Consider the following 21,276-nt stretch of genomic DNA (forward strand, 5'->3'; position numbering starts at 1 on the left):
TAAATGGAAAGAAATGACACCTGTCCAGAAGATATGACCTCATCATACTCTTTAATGATCACCTTGTTTCTGCAGTTAAGAATTTGTCCAAAAGAAGACCCTGAACTTGTAGCCTGTCCTGGGATGTCTGAACACTTTCATCCCTAATTGGTATAAACCTTAGCAAATCTGCATTGGAGCTCTTAAGTGTTAGGTGGGGGTTGGCTCAAAAGGCGAGGTCCCACAATGTGAGTATATTTTGGTTGATGAAACTTGTGCCCTCACCCAAGTGCCACTGCATTCACCCCAACTTGGGATTCAGGTGGAGAAGGCCCTGCCAACCTGAGCATCCATGGTCTCTAACTCCACACTCAAGAAAGTCCCTGAAGAGATCATGTTCAGGGCTCAAGGTCCCCCCACTTCCTTTATCTCCACCACTTTATTCTCCTGCACCATCTCTCATCTGAACTTCCCTTCCTCATCTTCTCCTCTACCTCCTCATTCATTTTTCTTCTCCAGGATTCCCATCTCTCCACTGGCTCTTCATCCACTACTTCATTCTGCTGCCACTGAGAGAGAAGGTGGCATACTCTTCAGTCATCACCTGAGATCTCTATGACACCATGAACCTGATCTCTGTAGGCATTCCACCTGGCATTACCAGGGTGTGAAAGTAGATCACTCACCAGTAACAGAGGTAAGGGAGAAACTGAGGCTTCACAGGTGATGGCTGGCAGAATGCAGCAACCTGGATATGGCCACACCTGCCACCCTAATTCTAAAGGAGGGGACACCACTGAGGACACCAGTTCCTGGGATTAGACAGAAGAGTAACAAGTGAGCACGAAGGGCCTCTATCTCCCACAGGGGGACCAAGAAGCAGCCTCCACCTCCTTAGCACATTCATTTTCATCAGATGCTATGTTGGGAATCCACCTCCACATATTTATCCCCTTCCTATACAACGATTACCAGAAAGCAAAATTGTTACCCTGACCTTTTTAATTTTTCTCAGATCTTATAGTCAATCCAATATTAGCACTTTCACTATAGGTCCTATTTTATGATGTCAAAGGCTGATATTCTGGAAATAATTTTGATGTTTTAATGAGTTAATATTGCAAAGGCTAGTGCTCCGTACTGGTCCTTATGCGGTCATTGGCAGTAAGAACGAAGGTGTGATGGGTCATTAAAGTAACCTCCTATTACTTCTAACTTTCTATGGATGTTACCTCTTGTCACACAGGAACTGAAAGTTCTCACTTGGCATTGTCATTAACTGGAACTTCAGAGAGAGGAGTGTCTGTACACAAACACTGACTCTTGGCACAGTCTCAGGAAAATAAAAGTTCGCTCTCCTAAAGTCAGCTCCCATTTTTACCCATGGACTGTTTTCCCCACTACAGCTTTAAAATTCACAGCCTGATTACCACCAGACATCCTGAATCAGCAAACGGGTTGAAACCAGGTTTGTTTACTCTTTTTTTAAAGGCCTTGAAAACCACATGGATGTGCTCATTATTTTGAAAGGAGATGTCTCATAAAGAAGAGGAACTATTTCTGCCTCACTGGGTACACAGCTTGGAGGGCATGTTCCTAACACTACAAACTAGACAGACAAAGTCTATCTTAAGAGGCACCCCTCACTTTCAAGTTTTCTTTCCCTACTTCTGAGTCTGTAACTGGCATACAAATACCCAATGGATAAATTTCTCTCTTTAGCATGGTATTACTTTGGTGTTGGGAGTGTGTGTGTGTGTGTGTGTGTGTGTGTGTGTGTGTGTGCACGCGCGTGCACGCACATGTTTATATTCTCCTCCTACTAGATATGTACTTTACTTTTTATATGCCTGGATCCTAGCACCGTAGCAGGATCGTTTTTATGAGTTTTACTGAATGCTTTAAATTGTGTCTGATTTCTACAGGTGGGAATTGTAAAGTTTTCCAACTCAAAACTCAGGACCACCTACATAAAAATCACCCAGAGGGTACTTGTTAAAAATCAGACCCCAAAGGCCCCACACCTAGATCTACTAAATCAAAATATAGGTATAAGGCCCAGCCATCTACATTTTCACATGTTCTCAGGTATATTTGTGATTTTCAAAGTTGAAGGACTTCTCTTATAGTACATGAACTAACAACACTACAATATTTACCCAGATATTCACCTTTTCTTTAAGACCCAAGGAGAAGAAAAGAAAAAGAAAAAAGAAAAGAAAGAAAAGTACTCCTACCCTTGAACTCCAGTCATTCCCATATACTCCTTCTTGGTCTTCCACCCTATCCCATAGGGCAATAAACTTCTCCAAAGATTTCCTTGTCAGAATTTTCAACAAGTCCTAGCCCAGGCATCACCCCAGCCCCCCCCCCCCCCCCACACACACCCAAAATGCTGAGGGTCATTTTGCACAATAGGTATTCAATGATCCAAAGCAAGTTTGCTGAGTTCAATTAATGGCTGTATAATGGCTTAGCAATTCAAATGGAAACTACTTTAAGGATTTACTGATAAAGCTACTTAAAAACCCCTCATTCTTTAAAAAAAAATCTGTCTAATTACACTCATTTTGGTTGACATTTCTGACCCAAATACTACTTCTTTTAAGGATGTCTCTACAGGGCTCAGCTGATACAGCACTGGAAAAGAGGTCATGGATATAAATAGAACAGTGATTTGGCCTGGTAACTACTCCCAAATGAGGGAAAATAGATTCCAAATGACTGCCTATCAAATAAAGCTCTTCTGGTAATATGCTCAGTAGATCTAACAATATAAACTCCAGTTTCTTCCCAGGAATCTCAACCATGTGGAAAATGCTGCTGTCAAGCCCCAGGTTATTTACCATAAAAGTTATTGAATACTGGGTCACGTGAAAAAAGAAAAATATATTGAAACATGCAGTCAAAATTTCTTTCTAAATCTTCAAGTTAGATGTGGGCAACTGAAAATTTCTTTCTGCTGTCCAGCAGGCTATCCTGTAGGATCATCAATGAGAGGGCTCCAACTCTCCACTTTCATCCCCCACTAACACTTTTAGTTACTCTATGTTCCAATCAAAATGAAGAACACAAAGTTCTTTGCCAACTTCCCGTATCTCCCGCCACCATGTTTATCCTCAGAGTTACTGCTCTACTTGAAATCATCAACTATTTACTCTTTGTAAAATAATTACTGAGCCTATCACTTTCAAGAGAAGTTTTCCAGGGATTCCTGATTTGCCAGAACTTTAAACATTGCCCCTAAAAATCAGTGAATGTCTGCTATATTTTCAGTAAACACATAATGAGTGTAAAATTAAGTGAATTAATGTCACAAAAGTGCATAATTTCAAGACTTATGATAATGCTACAGTAATCAAGACCTTGTGATACTAGTGAAGGAACAGACAAATGTATCAGTGGCACAGAACAGAGAACCCAGATGTAGATTCTCAGAAATACAGTCAACTGATCTTTGACACATAATGAAAGGCTGGGCACCTGAGTGGCTCAACTGGTCAAGTGTACCACTCTTGACTTCTTAGCTCAGGTCTGACTCTTGACTTCAGCTCAGGTCATGCTATCATGGTTCATGAGTTTGAGCCTCACATCAGGCTCTGTACTGACCTTGCGGTGGAGCCTGTTTCCGATATGGTCTCTCCCTCCCTCTCTGCCCCTCCCCCGAGCATGCTGTGCTAGCTCTCACACACACAAAATAAACAAGCAAACCAAAAAGAAGCAATGGCAACAAAGTGGAGCAAAGATAGTTTCTTTAACAAATGATACTAGAACCAGGAGATATCCACATGCAAAAGAATGAATCTAGACAGAGACCTTACACCCTTCACAAAAATTAACTAGAAATGGCTCACAGACCTAAATGGAAAATGGAAAATGGAAAACTATAAAACTACTATAAGAAGAAAACCTAGATGACCTTGGGATATGGTGATGCCTTTTTACATACAATACTGAAGACAAGATCTATGATAGAAATGACTGATACACTGGACTTCATTAAAATTAAAACCTTCTCTACAAAAGACAATATCAAGAGAATGAGAAGACAAGACAAAGACTGGGAGAAAATATTTGCAAAAGACACATCTGATAAAAGAACTCTTATCCAAAATATAGAGAGAGCTCTTAAAATTCACCAGTAAGAAAATAACCTGATTGAAAAATGGGCCAAACACCTTAATAGACATCTCACCAAAGATATACAGATAGCAAATAAGTATATGAAAAGATGCATCACATCCTATATCATCAGAGAAATGATAAATTAGATAAATGAACAAATAAACACGGTCCATACAAACAATGGAATATTATTCAGCACTAAAACAAAATGAGCCATCAAACCGTGATAAGACCTGGAGACTTAAATGCATATTAGTAAGTAAAAGAAACCAATCTGAAAAGGCATCATACTATATGACTCCAACTATACGACACTGTGGAAAAGGTAACACTATGGAGATAGCAAAAAGACTAGTAATTGACAGTGACTGGTGAGTGAGGAGGGGGATGACTAGGGATAGAATTTTTCAGGCATTGAAAATACTCTGTATGATATTAGAATGATGAATATATGTCGTTATACATTTAATCAAACCCATAGAATGTGCAATACAAGAGTGAATCCTAAAGCAAACTATGGACTTGAGGTGTTTATAATGTATCAATGTGAGTTCATCCTTCGTAAAAAATCATTCTGGTGAATGATGCTGACTGGGTAAAGCTACGGGGCCAGCAAGTATATGGGAAATTTCGGTACCTTACTCTCCATTTTATTGTAAACATAAAACTGCTCTAAAAATATTAAGTCTTCTTTTAAGAAGTGCATGGTGAAGCCAAATAAGCAAATCAAATGAAACTGTTTCATTACAAATTTGTTTCTTGAAGCAAGATTATCTAATCTCCAAAAATTCTAATAGCCTCAGGTATCAATATAATTACTATCTTTTATCCTCCTAGATTAAGCCTTCCACATCCCCTCTTCCATGAGTTAAATGTGTCACATGCCTCCAAGTCCATTTCCATGCTCTATCTTTGCTGATCCTTTAAATCCTTCCGTAGAAAGTGATCTTTGCTTCTTAAAGAAATGCAATAAAACTTGGCCGCGGCACGGCACGTTGTACACCACAGTCACTCGTGTTTGTACTTTGTTATCATCCTGTCTAGATTACTAGGCCACTTGCTTTTGCAAGCAAGGATAGTATCTTAGTTATCTTTTTAAGTCCTGCAGGGGTTAATAGAGTGCTAGAATAGTAGACGCTTAGAGAATTATGACTGAGTCAAACTGTATTATAAACATCTCTATCAAGAGCTAGGTCAATATAGATAATATATAAACTACTTTCAAAATCAAAGTCATCATTAACAATCAACTCACGATGAGCCTACCTAATGCCAAATCAAGAACATATTCAGATCAGCAGGTGATTTGCATGAATGGAAGTATTTCCATTAAGTAGACAAAATTAACTGCTTCCTTCTGGTTTCCATCAATGACTCAAGCCTCTGATACACACCTGCCATCCCAGGTAATGCTACCATCATTTCTCACTTGAATGATGGTGATAATATCCTTATGTTCTGCTTTTGCTCTTCAGATCTATGCCCACACCACTAAGAAAGTGATTTTGTTAATTCTTTATTTTTTTAATGATTTCAGGAATAGAATTTACTGATTCATCACTTATATAGGACACCCAGTGCTCATCACAAGTACCCTCCTTAATGCCCATCACCCATCTAGCCCAGCCCCACCCACCTTCCTCCAGCAACCCTCAGTTCTTTCTCTGTATGTAATAGTCTCTCATGGTTTGCCTCCCTCTCTGTTTTTATTTCTTTTTTTTTTGCTTCCCTTCCCTTATGTTCATCTGTTGTGTTTCTTAAATTCCACATATGAGTGAAATTATATGATATTTGTCTTTCTCTGACAGACTTATTTCATTTAGCATAATACATCCTAGTTTCATCCACAATGTCACAAAAGTCAAGATTCCGTTCTTTTTGATGTCTAAGTAATATTTCATTGAATATATATACCACAGCTTCCTTATCCATTCATCTGTCAATGGACACTTGGGCTTTTTCCATATTTTGGCTATTGTCAATACCGCTGCTATAAACATTGGGGTACATGTGTCCCTTTGAATCAGCATTTTTATATCCTTTGGATAAATACCTAGTAGTGCAATTGCTGGGTCATAGGGTAGTTCTATTTTTAATTTTTTGAGAAACCTCCATACTGTTTTCCAGAATGGCTGAACCAGTTTGAATTCCCACCAATAGTGCAAGAGTGTTCTCCTTTGTCCATATCCTCACCAACATCTGTTGTTGTGTTAATTTTAGTTTCTGTGACAGGTGTGAGGTGGTATCTCAATGTGGTTTTGATTGGCATTTCCCTGATGATGAATGATGCTGAGCATTTTTCATGTGTCTATTTCATGTGACAACTATCTGGATGTCTTCTTTGGAAAAGAATCTATTCATGTCTCCTGCCCATTTTTCACTGATTTATATGATAAAGTGATTTTGATGAAGCAAATCTACTTGTGTCACTCCTCTACCCAAAATCCTTCCATGACTTCACGTTGATCCTATGATTAAGACCAAATTCCTTAAAAAGGCTAAAACACCAGGTTCTAGCTCCTACCTATCTTTACCTTGTGCTACTCTTCCATTATTTCAGTCTGACCACAGTGATCTTCATTTACTTGTTCCAACTTAATCATGTTCCTTTCTGACTCACAGCCTTTGCGGATCCTGACCCGACCCCCACCCCCCGCGTACAATCCTCTGTTTCCACCATCCTTCCTACCTGGTTAGCTCCTCCTCATCCTTAGATCTCTACTTTAAGGTCACCTCCTCATGGATGCCTTCCTGAACTCCTAGGCTAAAGTGGATGTCTCTATCACAGGCTCTCATAACACCATGTAATTTTTTCTCATTTTGTAGTTTATAATTATGTATTTTTTTGAGAAGTGATTCTCTGTCATCCTCACTAGACTATGAACTCCATGAAGGCAGGTATCATGTCCATTTTGCTCACTAGTTGGCATGCTGCTGACATGTGGTAGGTGCTCAAGAAACATTCCTTTAAGGGATAAATGGGTTGGTCAAGTTGTGGACCTCCTTAAGATCATGCAGCCTTGAGACCCCCACAAGCAGCCTTCTGGAAGAGATAAAGCCTAAGCAATGTTAAGTCCACAACCTATTAGCTTTGTGACCTCAGACTATTTCTTTAACCTTTTTAAGCCTCATTTTCTTCCTCTGTAGAAAGCAAATAATATCTATTTTACAATGCGATAAAAAGATTAAATTTTATACCTCTCTAGTGATAGCCATACTTTTAATTAATTAATCATTAACTGTGTCATTATTTGTTTAATGTCTATCCCCAATGCTCAATTTATAAGCACCAAACAATATGGACCATGCCACTATGCTCCAATGCCTAGCTTAGTATGTAGAACACAGTAGGTGATAATTATTTGTTGAAGATAAATCAATAAACATATAAAAAGAATTTAGCATGGTACCTAGCTAAATTAGGCATTCAGTAAATATCAATGTCTACTATAGATTGAATGTTTGTGTCCCCCCAAATTCCTATGTTGAAACTCAATCCTCAGTGTGATGATATTGGGATATAGGAGGTGATTAGAGACCTTTGGGAGGGCTCTACACTCATGAATGAGATTTGAGTCCTTATAAAAGAGACCACAGAAGATGAACATCCTTGTCCCTTCCAGTATGTGAGGACATGGCAAGAAGACAGCCATCTATGAGCCAGGAAGTGGATCCTCGCTAGACAGTGAATCTGCCGACACCTTGATCTTGGAACTCGCGGCCTCCAAAACTGTGAGGAATAAATTTCTGTTGTGTATAAGCTACCTGATGTGGCATTTTTGTTATAGCAATCCAAATGGATGCAGACACTCTTCTTCCCTCCCTTCATAGCAAATTCCCCAAGACATTCCTTCTAGCCTTACTGTTTTTTCAATTGGATGGAGGTGGAATCAGTTGCTTGCACTGTTCATTAATTCACAAGGTATTTACTGCAGATAGTGTTATTATGTGGAAAATTCAACTGAATTTTCCACATAATAACACTCTCCTTTTTATGGGCAGAAAAAAATCCCAACAACAATGATCTGCTGAGCACAATTTATGTGTCAACCACAACAAAATGTTCTGTAAATACTACTGTTCCGACTTTATAGAAGCAGAAGGTAGGCACAGATATGTTACATGACTTAATTAAGTAACAAAGAATTAAAATGAGCTTTTCATGCTCCTGTTCAATACCCTTCCCTCTACTTTTAATTGTCATTGCACATGAGCAAATTCAACAGTCCTCAGCAGGCCTCCTGTGATGGTCAAAGAAATTTCTTTCATCATACAGCTGAAATATGCCCTATTGTTTATGAGACAGTGAAATGAGCAATGAAATTAGGTTAAGTGGGAAAAGAGAGAGGCACAAAGTTTCCTTTCCATGACAGCATAAAAAAATCTATACAATATCAAACTGAGGGGCACCTGTGTGGCTCAGTGGGTTGAGCATCTGACTCTTTTTTTTTTTTTTTTTTTTTTATAATTTTTTTTTCAACATTTATTTATTTTTGGGACAAAGAGAGACAGAGTATGAACGGGGGAGGGGCAGAGAGAGAGGGAGACACAGAATCGGAAACAGGCTCCAGGCTCTGAGCCATCAGCCCAGAGCCTGACGCGGGGCTCGAACTCACGGACCGCGAGATCGTGACCTGGCTGAAGTCGGACGCTTAACCGACTGCGCCACCCAGGCGCCCCGAGCATCTGACTCTTGATTGCAGCAGCTTGGGTCATGATCCGAGGGTCATGTGATTGAGACCCAAGTTGGGCTCTGCACTGACAGCTCAGAGCCTGCCTGAGATTCTCTCTCTCCGTCTCTCTGTGCCCCTCCCCCACATTCACTGTACACAAACAAACAACCTTAAAAAATTATATCGAACTTTGAGTACTCAAGGAAAATAGGAAATTAAAAATATTGCTTTGGACTATATTAAGAACAGTATTATCTTAATAGGCAGCTTTAATACATTGCAACATCTTGGCACATGCATGTGCATGCACACACACACACACACACACACACACACACACACAGAGCTGGATCAGAAGTCCAACAAGAGTTTTGCTTCAGCTGATTTCTCATAGTTTTCTAAATTATTAAAAATCCTGTTAACAATTTCAAAGCTTGACCACTCTCAGCAATAGCGAAATTATGGAAAGAGCCTAAATGTCCATCAACTGATGAATGGATAAAGAAATTGTGGTTTATATACACAAGAAAATACTACGTGGCAATGAGAAAGAATGAAATATGGCCCTTTGTAGCAACGTGGATGGAACTGGAGAGTGTGATGCTAAGTGAAATAAGCCTTACAGAGACAGACAGATACCATATGTTTTCACTCTTATGTGGATCCTGAGAAACTTAACAGAAACCCATGGGGAAGGGGAAGGAAAAAAAAAAAGAGGTTAGAGTGGGAGAGAGCCAAAGCATAAGAGACTCCTAAAAACGGAGAACAAACTGAGGGTTGATGGGGGGTGGGAGGGAGGGGAGGGTGGGTGATGGGTATTGAGGAGGGCATCTTTTGCGATGAGCACTGGGTGTTGTATGGAAACAAATTTGACAATAAATTTCAGATATTGAAAAAAAATAAAATGAAAAAAAAAGAAAAAGAAAAAGAAATAAAAGGCATCCAAATTGGAAAAAAAAAACAATTTCAAAGCTTGAAAAATGCATCAAAATATGTAAACATTTATAATCAAATACCTGAATTTAAGAGAACAAAGTTAAATTCTCATTTTTTTTTACTTTAAAAAACATTTACAGGGGCGCCTGGGTGGCGCAGTCGGTTAAGCGTCCGACTTCAGCCAGGTCACGATCTCGTGGTCCGTGAGTTCGAGCCCCGCGTCAGGCTCTGGGCTGATGGCTCAGAGCCTGGAGCCTGTTTCCGATTCTGTGTCTCCCTCTCTCTCTGCCCCTCCCCCGTTCATGCTCTGTCTCTCTCTGTCCCAAAAATAAATAAACGTTGAAAAAAAAAAAATTAAAAAAAAAAAAAAACATTTACAAAAATAAACCCAAATCATTTCAAATTTTTCATATTTGAATAACCAGTAATAGAGAATCAGCAGGTTGATTTTCACTTTAGGAACATTCTCCCAGCCAACTACATACAGCTCCAACATTAAGTATTTAGAATCTTAGAATCTTGTGGAATGATGTGATCTTTTGAGATTTTCTTCTATCTATCCCATCAAAAGATCACAGCCTGTGTCTGAATTACTCCAGTAACCAGAACATATAGCTCTAGCCAAACTATTTCATTTTGGGGAACAGCAACTTTCGTAAGGACAGTCTACTGTGCCTTAAGTATTTTTTCTAACTTCTGCATAAGGATTCTCTTTAGCTTCCTGGAGCCAAAAGAACAAATCTTTATGAAATCCAACACATATTAAAAACTAGTACAGGGGCGCCTGGGTGGCTCTGTAGGTTGAGTGTCCAACTTTAGCTCAGGTCATGATCTCTCATGGTTTGTAAGTTTGAGCACCGCATTGGGCTCACTGCTGTCAGTGCAGAGCCCACTTTGGATCCTCTGTCCGCTTCTCTGTCTGCTTTTCCCCCGCTTGCACTCTCTCTCTCAAAAATGAATAAACATTTAAAAAATAATAATAAAATAAAAATAGTACATATTTGTTGAATGCCTTAAAAAAGGAGACCTAGTTATAGTCTTAACTCTAGGCTAAAATTCAAATCACAATTTAAAGACTCAAACTCAACCTTCAGCCATTATTTCAAGAGCCTTGTGTTCATAATAAAGGGTTTTGGCTATTCTTTCTTTTTGCTCTCTGAACAGTCCTGTGATGTACCCACTGTTTCATTCTAAAGGTATGAAATTTGCCTCGTGGTTGTCAGTTACAGGATGCAGGATACCACATTATGAAATATATATATAAAAGCTAGAACAACCTTTGGTCCTAGTTCTGCATCTAACTAATTAGGAACAGTAGCTGTCTGATATGTGAATGATCTCAACCACTGTTTTCTACAATATGAGCTCTTAGCTGAATCAAAACCAAATTCAAATAACATCTCTGCCACTTACTCAGCTCATCTTCAAAAGGGACATAAGAACACCTATGGCACAGCGCTCTTCTGGAAAATAAATATCACAATTAAGGCATTCAGCACTGTGTTAGAACACAGCTTATATTTAGTATACGTGAAGTCCACTTCTTTAGTTCCACTTTGCTTTAAGAAATGGTCACTTTTTGGGGCGCATGGGTGGCTCAGTCGGTTAAGCGTCCGACTTCAGCTCAGGTCACGATCTCGCGGTCCGTGAGTTCGAGCCCCGCGTCGGACTCTGGGCTGATGGCTTAGAGCCTGGAGCCTGCTTCCGATTCTGTGTCTCCCTCTCTCTCTGCCCCTCCCCCGTTCATGCTCTATCTCTCTCTGTCTCAAAAATAAATAAAACGTTAAAAAAAAAAAAAAAAAAGAAATAGTCACTTTGTAAACCACTGGCTTTTAAGTGGTAAAAAGTGGGAGAATCACATTACATTTCTGCTACATAGCATTAATTAAAGGTTAGTGAGGAAGATAACGGAATCAATCGGATTCAATAAGATTTGCAGATTGCACTGAGGCTATCCTATCAGATAAGTGAGAGGCAGCTGTCGTGTATAGAAGACCAATTTCCATTTTAGTAAACGCATCCAATACCCAGGTATTACAAAACTTGATGGGAATATAACTGACATATTCACATTCTAAAGCTTGCCAGAAATCCTCTGCTAAATGGCCTAAGGGTAACAGAAATGATTATATAATGTGATAATTTTTTACAAAGAAAAGTTAATATCTGTAAGTGAAAAAAAATTTAAGTTGATTCATTTATTTTGAAAGAGAGAGAGAGCATAAGCAGGGGAGGAGCAGAGAGAAAGAGAGAGAGAGAATCCCAAGCAGGCTCTGCACCATCAGCACGGAGCCTGACACAGGCTTGAACCCATGAACTGTGGGATCATGACCTGAGCTGAAATCAAGAGTCAGATGCCCAATGAACTGAACCACCCAAGTTTCCCTAAGTGAAATTTTTAAGTAAACATATTGAAGTAACTCACTAGGTGGTAAACTTAAAATTCCAAAGTGTACACAGACTAAAAGCTAGTTTCTCATAATGTTCTGATAAAGGTGTTAGTGACAAGGGCAAACATGCTGTTGAGCTCAGAGCTTAACTTCTTACAGCTTAATACATAAAAGACATACACTGTGTAATAACACAGGCCCCATAAAGGCTAGTGAAAAATCTTTCACTTGTATCATGAGGTAACATTTACCCTTATAGATACAGGAAATTCTAGCAACGTGGGTTCATATACTAAGAAAACTCGCTAGAGACTTGTTATCATAAATTTCCAGACTGTTTTTAGAATTGATAGGCCTTTTCTTGGTGTCTTATTCCAATCAGGCTGCAAATAACAAAATACCATAGGCTAGGTGGCTTAAAACACAGGAATTTCTTGGGGTGCCTGGGTGTCTCAGTCGGTTGAGCACCCGAATCTTGATTTGGGCTCAGGTCACGATCTCGTGGTTCGTAAGTTCTAGCCCCGCATCACACTCTGTGCTGATGGTGAGCTACCTGCTTGGGATTCTCTGTCTCCCTCTCTCTCTGCCCCTCCCCTGCTCACTCTCTCACTCTCCCTCAAAATAAATAGATTAATTAATTAATTAATACAAACAAACAAACAAACAAACAAACAGGAATTTCTTTCTCACAGTTTTGGTGGCTCAGAAATCCAAGACCAAGGTGCCGGCTGATTTGGTTCACTGGGGAAGGTGGACCTCCTGGCTTGCAGAGACTTCTCCCTGTGTCCTCGCTTGGCAGAAAGAGAAGGAACTCTGGTCTCTTCCTCTTCTTCTAAGGACACTGATCCCATCACAGGGCCCCTTCCTCATCATGTCACCTAATCCGGATCCCCCTTCCAAAGGCCCCACCTCCAAATGCCATCACAGTGGGGCTTAGGGTTTCAATAAAAGAAGTTGGGGAGGACACAAGCTTTCAGCCCATGACATCTGGTAGCATAAAAATCAACCACCATCAATCTCTTAGCAGCGTCCACCACTCTTGAGGTGATTAAAAAATCAATAGAGATAAAAAGAACAACCCCCAAACACTTTGTTTGATCAATTCACCAAGACACTTCATCAATTTTGATTTCTGCTTGGCAATCCACGTCATCTTAGCCTTCTCTCTATTTCAGAATTTGCCACAACACTAAAAGAAGACGATGTTTGAATATCGAAGGAAAATCATTCAGGGTGTCAGATTAGAACATAAAAAAAAACATTTTAAGTTCCGTTTCATAGCGTTGGTAACAGTCATTGCACAAGTCAATGTTACTTAAAGAAGCACTGTTATCTTCACAGATGCCATATTGTAACTTGGGTCATTCAGATAAAAGTGCAGACAGACTGTGGGCCCGTCTTCAGGAATGAGGATCCATGAGGCTCCAGTAAAGGTCACACAAATAATGCATTGCTGGGAGCTTCTCTCTTAGCCCTTATTTTACCTCTCTCCATACCCTTCCTTCATAGACTTTCTCCGGCATACAATGTAATTCTAATAACCAGAAAGAATGAACCCAAGAAAATGAGCATTTTATCTATTTCAAATAATCACTGGCCACACAGTTATTCATGTACAAACACACGCACATCCAAGCATGTGCCTATCAAACACCCACCCCTCTACTCATCATATATGCCCAGAAACACCTATGTGAGAAAAGGTAGTTAACATTTACAGTCACTACTATGGACCAGACACTGTAATAAGCACTTTACAGGTATTTCATTCAAAAGCTCATAAAATGAGGGGCGCCTGGGTGGCTCAGTCGGTTAAGCGTCTGACTTTGGCTCAGGTCATGATCTCACAGCTCATGGGTTTGAGCCCCGCATCAGGCTCTGTGCTGACAATTCAGAGCCTGGAGTCTGCTTCAGATTCTGTGTCTGTCTCCGTCTCTCTCTCTCTCTCTCTCTCTCTCTCTCTCTGCTCCTCCCCTGCTCACACTCTTTCTCTCTCAAAAATAAACATTAAAAAAATAATAATTAATTAAAAGCTCATAAAATGGAACTATGAGAAAGATGAAATTGGTCTATTAACAGACGGTGGGACTGAAGGAGAGCAGTTGACTAAGCAGTTAAATGTAGAAAGACCAGAACTCCAGGTAGTGTACTTTGGGGAACACTGCGATTCAGTCACTTTAGCAGACTGTGATGCCGAGAACATGCAAAAGCACCCAACCTCCTTCTTGTTTCTCCCTTATCTCCATCCCCAGGGCTTGCCAAAGGCAAAAATTTAAAGGCAAAACCCTCGTCAGGAAATTTCTAGGGCATTATGGCGTTTTGAAAGTGACAATGCAATCCCCCTAGTAGAAAAGATATCAGAACGGAACGCTTATCTGCAACTTTCACCTTACCTTAGAAAGCATATAAATTAGTTCTTCCCTACTCATTAAAATCAGGCTAAAAATATATACTAATTTCCATAACATTTGTGTAGGCTTCTATGGGAGTCATACCCTGTTATCAAGTGAGCAAGTCAAACATGTTTATTGAATGAGTGAATGAATGATGAGAATATATGTATTTTTTACTTCAGAAATTCCTCTTTTCTAGACTTACTAGAAGACTCTGTGACTTCATTTCCAGCAAAAATAAATGGCACTGATGTGCTCCAAAGCACTGAAAAGAACTAGTATAAAGTGTTCGTAGCTTTTAATTTCAAAAGTATATGCACTGATCATTGAAGCAGAAAATATGTAAATGTTGGGGGGGGGCGGAAATGAACCAGTCACCCACTCCTTGTTAAATGGACCTGGCACTCAGTGCTGGGAAATGGAGTAAAATGATATACATGTATTTCTAAAATTCCAAGAATAATCTAAGTACTTAAGCATTTCAAAAGGCTATTTTATCATAAAATAAAACAAGGGGGAAAGGAGGCACTTGGGTATTTTTTTCCTGCAGAATCACATTCACGCTAGACTGAAAGCCTCGAGCTCCTGCTTAATTTTCTGAAAGCTGGCTGCAGGGCCAGTGAACAAAGGCTTTAGTAGCTCCATAGTGGCACAAGATATATCAAAATGCTCAAAGCATAGAGTTGTGTGGCCTGGTAACTTCAGGTGCGAAACGTCTGCTTTCAGTTCCTACTAAGTAGGTTAAAGATGGGGATGCCAGTCTGGTACAGCTACCTGCCCAATTTACAAACCGCTAGCTTATCCATGCAAAGCAGAGGCAGTCTTCACCAAAACGTCTGAATCTGAAGGGATACATGACTCTCACTTTCCCTGGAGTATTAACAACATGCCTACTCACACCTGACCACTGACCGTCTGCTACTGGGTAGGAAACCTTCCTACTGCGGATATGTATCACTGGTCACTTCTGCATTCTGTATCCATTTTTAGAATGTACAGGCTTTTCCCCACATAGTAGTTAAGGAGTTACAGTTAAAAGGAGTGTATAATTAATAGACAGACTGAACAATTTATATAAATTATGTGAAATGTATATCATGTTAATGGCTTTCTAGCCCTTTTTATTGGTACTGTATTTACTGAAGTTTGGAGGTTATAAAGTCAACAGTGTTTCCATTGGCCTTCAGAGATTTTCAGAACTCAAGCTACCTGGCAATTTTCAAATTGTATTAACATCAAGAGTGTCCCCAAATATGTTCTACTCACTTTCAAGAATGGAAAGAATTAACCTGCTAACTCTAGTATCTCTGTGGGTCTAATTCCTGCTTCAGCATTTAAAAGCTCAGTGGGGGGGCGCCTGGGTGGCGCAGTCGGTTAAGCGTCCGACTTCAGCCAGGTCACGATCTCTCGGTCCGTGAGTTCGAGCCCCGCGTCGGGCTCTGGGCTGATGGCTCAGAGCCTGGAGCCTGTTTCCAATTCTGTGTCTCCCTCTCTCTCTGCCCCTCCCCCGTTCATGCTCTGTCTCTCTCTGTCCCAAAAATAAATAAACGTTGAAAAAAAAATTAAAAAAAAAATAAATAAATAAAATAAATAAAAGCTCAGTGGGGGCACCTGGGTCAGATGAGAGACCGACTCTTGGTTTCGGCTTAGGTCACGATCTTGTGGTCTTGTGAGTTTAGCTCCCTGTGGGGCTCTGTTCCAACAGTACGGAATCTGACCAGGGTTCTCTCTCTCCCTCTTTCTCTGCCCCTCCCCAATTCGTGCTGTCTCTGTCTCTCTCAAAATAAATAAATTTAAAGAAAAAATTATAAAAGCTCAGTGGACATCTCTACATCCTGTGATGAGGTTTCCATATTTGGTTACCTGTTGACCCTACCGAGGGGGTCCTATGCATCCTCTGGCTCTAATGCTGGTGCTGGTCAGGGTAGACTCTAGTTCTGTATCAGTTTGGCCTGATGCCTGTCTTCATACTTGCTGCCTGGACACACTGCCTGGTTTCTGGTTCCTGTAATCCAGCCTCCTTGTGCTCTGTGCCAAGGTTTTGTTCCCCAATGAGTCTGGGTGTCTGTTCCTTCCTACCTTGCTGTACAGCTTTTCCACTTGAACTTAAACTACTTGCATTCCGGGGCGCCTGGGTGGCGCGGTCGGTTAAGCGTCCGACTTCAGCCAGGTCACGATCTCGCGGTCCGGGAGTTCGAGCCCCGCGTCGGGCTCTGGGCTGATGGCTCAGAGCCTGGAGCCTGTTTCCGATTCTGTGTCTCCCTCTCTCTCTGCCCCTCCCCCGTTCATGCTCTGTCTCTCTCTGTCCCAAAAATAAATAAACGTTGAAAAAAAAAATTTAAACTACTTGCATTCCCTTGTCAATATGAACTTTGTGTTGTTCTTCAGATGCTCAACATCAGGTTCCCTGACCTAACAGATCGGCTCCTGGCATTTTCTGGCTGCTGCATGGTGTCTCTCTACCCCTTCTCCCCAACCCAAGCCTGGCAGTGTTACTCAATGTTTCACTTCACTGACAGCTGCAAATCAAGTTTTCAGTTTGCAATAGAAATGCTCCTTCTACCCCCACCACAAAAGAGGAAAGGATTTTATTACTGGTATTCTTTAAGGGATGCCTGGTCAAAATGATTTTAAAAATCAGCTTCTATTCAATTTTATTATTCTAAGATTATATTGCCTTTTGCCTACACTAGGGATCATTGATCCCACTGTACCATTTCCGGCATGTTATTTATCCATAAAATTAAGAGAGAAGATGCTACTGGTTTCTGACCAAAAAAGGAGAATGGCAGAGGCAAGAGTCCCCAACTTTTAAATGCAGCTTCTCAAAGCTCTGAACTATTTGCTTCTGGAAGGGAATCGGGCAGATTTGGGCAAAGTGGTCATATGCTTTTTCTTCATCACCTGACATGATGATCATGCAACATCGTTTTAACAACAGTTCCACTTTTTTATTATTATTATTATTTTACCTTTGAATAGATCACAGCCCAGACTCGTGACAATATTGTAGGCTTTAGAACCAGACAAGCTGTGGTTCATATTCTGAGTCACACTGTCTGGATTCTTTAACCTTTCTAAAACTCCATTTCCTCACCTGAAAATGGAGATCACGAAACAACTCCACATGTTAGTCATGGGAGATGCAGTTAGATATTTTATTCTTTTCTCATACACACTGGATGCGCTATTGGTATGTAAATCCAAAACATACAAAGCAGTCACATGAGGCATATTCCCGTATGTCCAGATACACCTGTCTGAAAACTAACAATGGTGGCTACCATGTACATTTACTACTATGGAGCAGTTGCTGTTCTAAGCATTTTGCAGGGATCAGCTCATTGAAAAACAACTCTGAGGTAGACACACTTAGTATCTGAACCTTACAGGTTACAGAAATGGAGAAAAGTGAAGTTTAAAAAGTGGCTGCAGGTGTAAAGATGAGAACTCTATGAAGAGCATTAAGAAAGCACTGGGACACTGCACTGTTGCCTAAGTGGAAAGTGGAGAACTAAGGGCTCACTTACCCTCCTTGCTTATCCCTTATTTCTAAGTGATGGGTTTGCCAGAGATAAAAACATAAAATGAGGCAAAACCCTCATTATTCAATGTCATGTATCGCCATCATCATCACCACCACCCTCATCATCTATATGTCAATGATTTAAAAAGTTAGAGATACTGGCTCTTTGTTCTTCCCCTACACCATATAAAGCCCAAGGAGCAAAATGTTATATTGTGCATTATTTATGCCAACTTTTTACTAAATATTTGCTTTTCTAATCTATAACCCATGCTTCCTTCAATTTACCTAACTTTTACTTAGTATCCATATACTTGGGACATCTTGGCAGCCAAGTACTGTAAAGGCTTTAATTTTCTCAATGCCAGTAATATGCCCATTAAAATCTCTAGCTTCCTCCTATACCTCCTTCTTTACAGAAGGTTTACTCCTCATTATGGCCTAATTTAGCTGAATCCTAACCCTGGAATTAGAGCCCATCACTGCACCATCTTCCCTAACGATAGGAAAGCATGGAATAATAACATGATCAAGAAAAGGACAACCATCAATTTGGAAAGGAGAGTCTCACTAGGCAATAGCAGGCTTTGAATGCCCCCCTGTGGGGCACTCTCTCTAGGTCTTTCCTGGTATTCAGATTTACCTGGTCTCCTTTCACATTTCCAATATAAAAGTGGGTTCCACGGGGCACCTGGGTGGCTCAGTCAATTGAGCCTCCAACTTTGGCTCAGGTCATGATCTCACGGTTCGTGAGTTCAAGCCCCGCGTTGGGCTCTGTGCTGACAGCTCAGAGCCTGGAGCCTGCTTCGGATTCTATGTCTCCCTCTCTCTCTGACCCTCCCCCATTCATGTTCTGCCTGTCTCTGTCTCAAAGATAAATAAACATTAAAAAAATTTTTAAAAAGTCGATTCCACCGTATTTTTCCTCATGGTATGATTATTCCAGAAAAATTCTACATGTACTTTAAGTCTAGCAGAAAGTCTTCTTAATTTTATGAAATCAGCAGGTATCTGGTCCTTTAAGAACTATACCACCTTTGGAATTTTTTTTCAATAGTAATTAAAAAATGAGCAGATAGCTCATGGTACAAAAGAGCACTGTGTAAATTTTCTAGAAAATAAGCTGATCTGCTTATGATGATTAGAAATCTCAGATTAGGCATATAAGAGGATTTCTACTTCATCTTCCTCCTAATGTGTTTCTCACAATGTATGTTGTTTTATCTTATACAAGGCTAATATTCTTTCTTTATTTAGTCTTTCCCTCTGTGTGGCCATAACATCATCACTCTGGCTTCAGCACATAATGTTTTCCTTGTCTGAACCCTAAATTCAACCCATATAAACCTGAGGAGACATCAAAGCTGCTCTAGATACCTATTTAAGATACATACACATACTGGCATCAAAGACATGTTAAAAACACCAGGCCTTGAAATAATATCACTTTATAATTTATTGCTAAAATTTCCAAACAAGTTCAGTTTAAGAGAATTTGTGAACCAGGAATGTTTGTTTCTCTTTCTCTCTCTTTCTCTATCTCTCTGACAGATATAGATATATATAGATACACACACACACACACACACACACACACACACACACACACACAAAGATGGAAAGCCCAGTCTTGAGCATCAGGGAAATAGTAGATCCATTTTATAAGTTAAAACTTGCTGATAATTTTTTATCACTGTATGGAACTGCCTATATATATATATATATATATATATATATATATATATATATATAAAACCATGGGCAGTTATATATATATATATGGTTATATATATGGTTATATATATGGTTTATATATATATATATGGAAAAATTTGAGGCTCACACAGAATATTCCCATATTTTTTTCTGTGGGGTATCCTAGCTTATTTCAAGGTAAAGGGAACACGATGTTGTGAAATCTGTATTTTTAAACCTTCAAATTGTTGTGGTACCCTCAGAAGATATCACATACCTTCTTTTCTCAAAACCTTGACACTTATATTTAAATCAAGGATTGGTTTTTCAAAGGAGAATCTGTTTATCTGTTTATCATTTATCTGTATCTCGTTTAGTTGTAAAAGCTTAGAGCCAAAATAACATGACTACTTTGGTTGGGGAAAGCTAACACAGCAAATCAGGGGTTCATAGAGGAAGGAGATTGGTGGTTGCTAAGATTAGTGCAGTAGAGCCCGCAGCCTGGAGAAAGGCATGTGCTGGCAAATTCAGGCCAATCTGTTCTACCTTTTGGAAATCACTGAGTGTAACAGTGACAACTCATTGTAGTGTCTCTCTGGTTTAAGATCAGACATTTGGCTATGTCTACCATACATTATGTAACAATAAATTATAAGGAAGTTGAAGATAATTTATAAGAACTTCTGTACAAGGCAAATCCTGCCTTGTACCAAACACTGAAAATTCACCTTGCCAAAGAGACTAAAATATTTAGCAGCAGCTACACATTATACATAATGGCACTAAAGAACACCTTTCTCCAAAGGAGAGACACCTTAATGAAAACACCCTCTGGGATAATAATATCAAACTACAATGTTTCTTTCCAAGTTTCTTATGTGCAGATCATGCTATGAAAAAAAAAAGTAGCAGTCTAGATGGTTTAGTAAGGAAGAAAATAAAAGCCTACAGTTCACTACTGTTAATTATACTAAAAGTGCTTTCTGTCCTTTATATAAAAAAGCCATATACCCTGACATTGTGTAATCCACGTGAAATTCTATGTAAAGTTACAGAATTATTCATTAGGTAGATATGATTCTGAATTGTTCAAGATAGCAGTTTTTAGTAAGAAAATAGTAAGGAGTTCACCAAATCAGACCAAAAAATGGTGACCCATTTTCAAAGCTCTTCCTTTATTTAGCTTGGAAGATTAAGATGCTTCCACTAAAAACCACTGGTCATTTGGTAATAGCTAGAACATTCCTAAGTATCCCTTTAGAATTAGAGGGTTATTTGACAATGCACTGCCAAATACCGATTAATCATCATATAACTGATAATGCAATGCATATTTTAACGTAACTTATTTCTTACTAACTGTCAAAATACAATACTTAGTTTATATTGGAATCCTGTTCTCTAAGAAAGACTAATTATGATGTTGTGCAAAGTTGCCTAGAATTCAGCACTTAAATTCTGTAATAACAATGAATGTAGAGAACTAGATCTGTAGAAGTTTTCCTTACTGAGCAATATCATGATTTGGTTACTTATAGTATGTCAATACTACGAATTGA

General features: G+C 39.5%; 1 protein-coding gene across 1 annotated transcript in view; it reads right to left on the reverse strand.

Moving 5' to 3' along the window:
• Positions 1 to 21,276, reverse strand: part of GUCY1A2 (guanylate cyclase 1 soluble subunit alpha 2) — a 338,126-nt gene that overhangs the window by 120,273 nt on the left and 196,577 nt on the right. The window lies entirely within an intron of this gene.

This window comes from Leopardus geoffroyi, chromosome D1 (assembly GCF_018350155.1).
Source record: "Leopardus geoffroyi isolate Oge1 chromosome D1, O.geoffroyi_Oge1_pat1.0, whole genome shotgun sequence".
Taxonomy (NCBI): Eukaryota; Metazoa; Chordata; class Mammalia; order Carnivora; family Felidae; genus Leopardus; species Leopardus geoffroyi.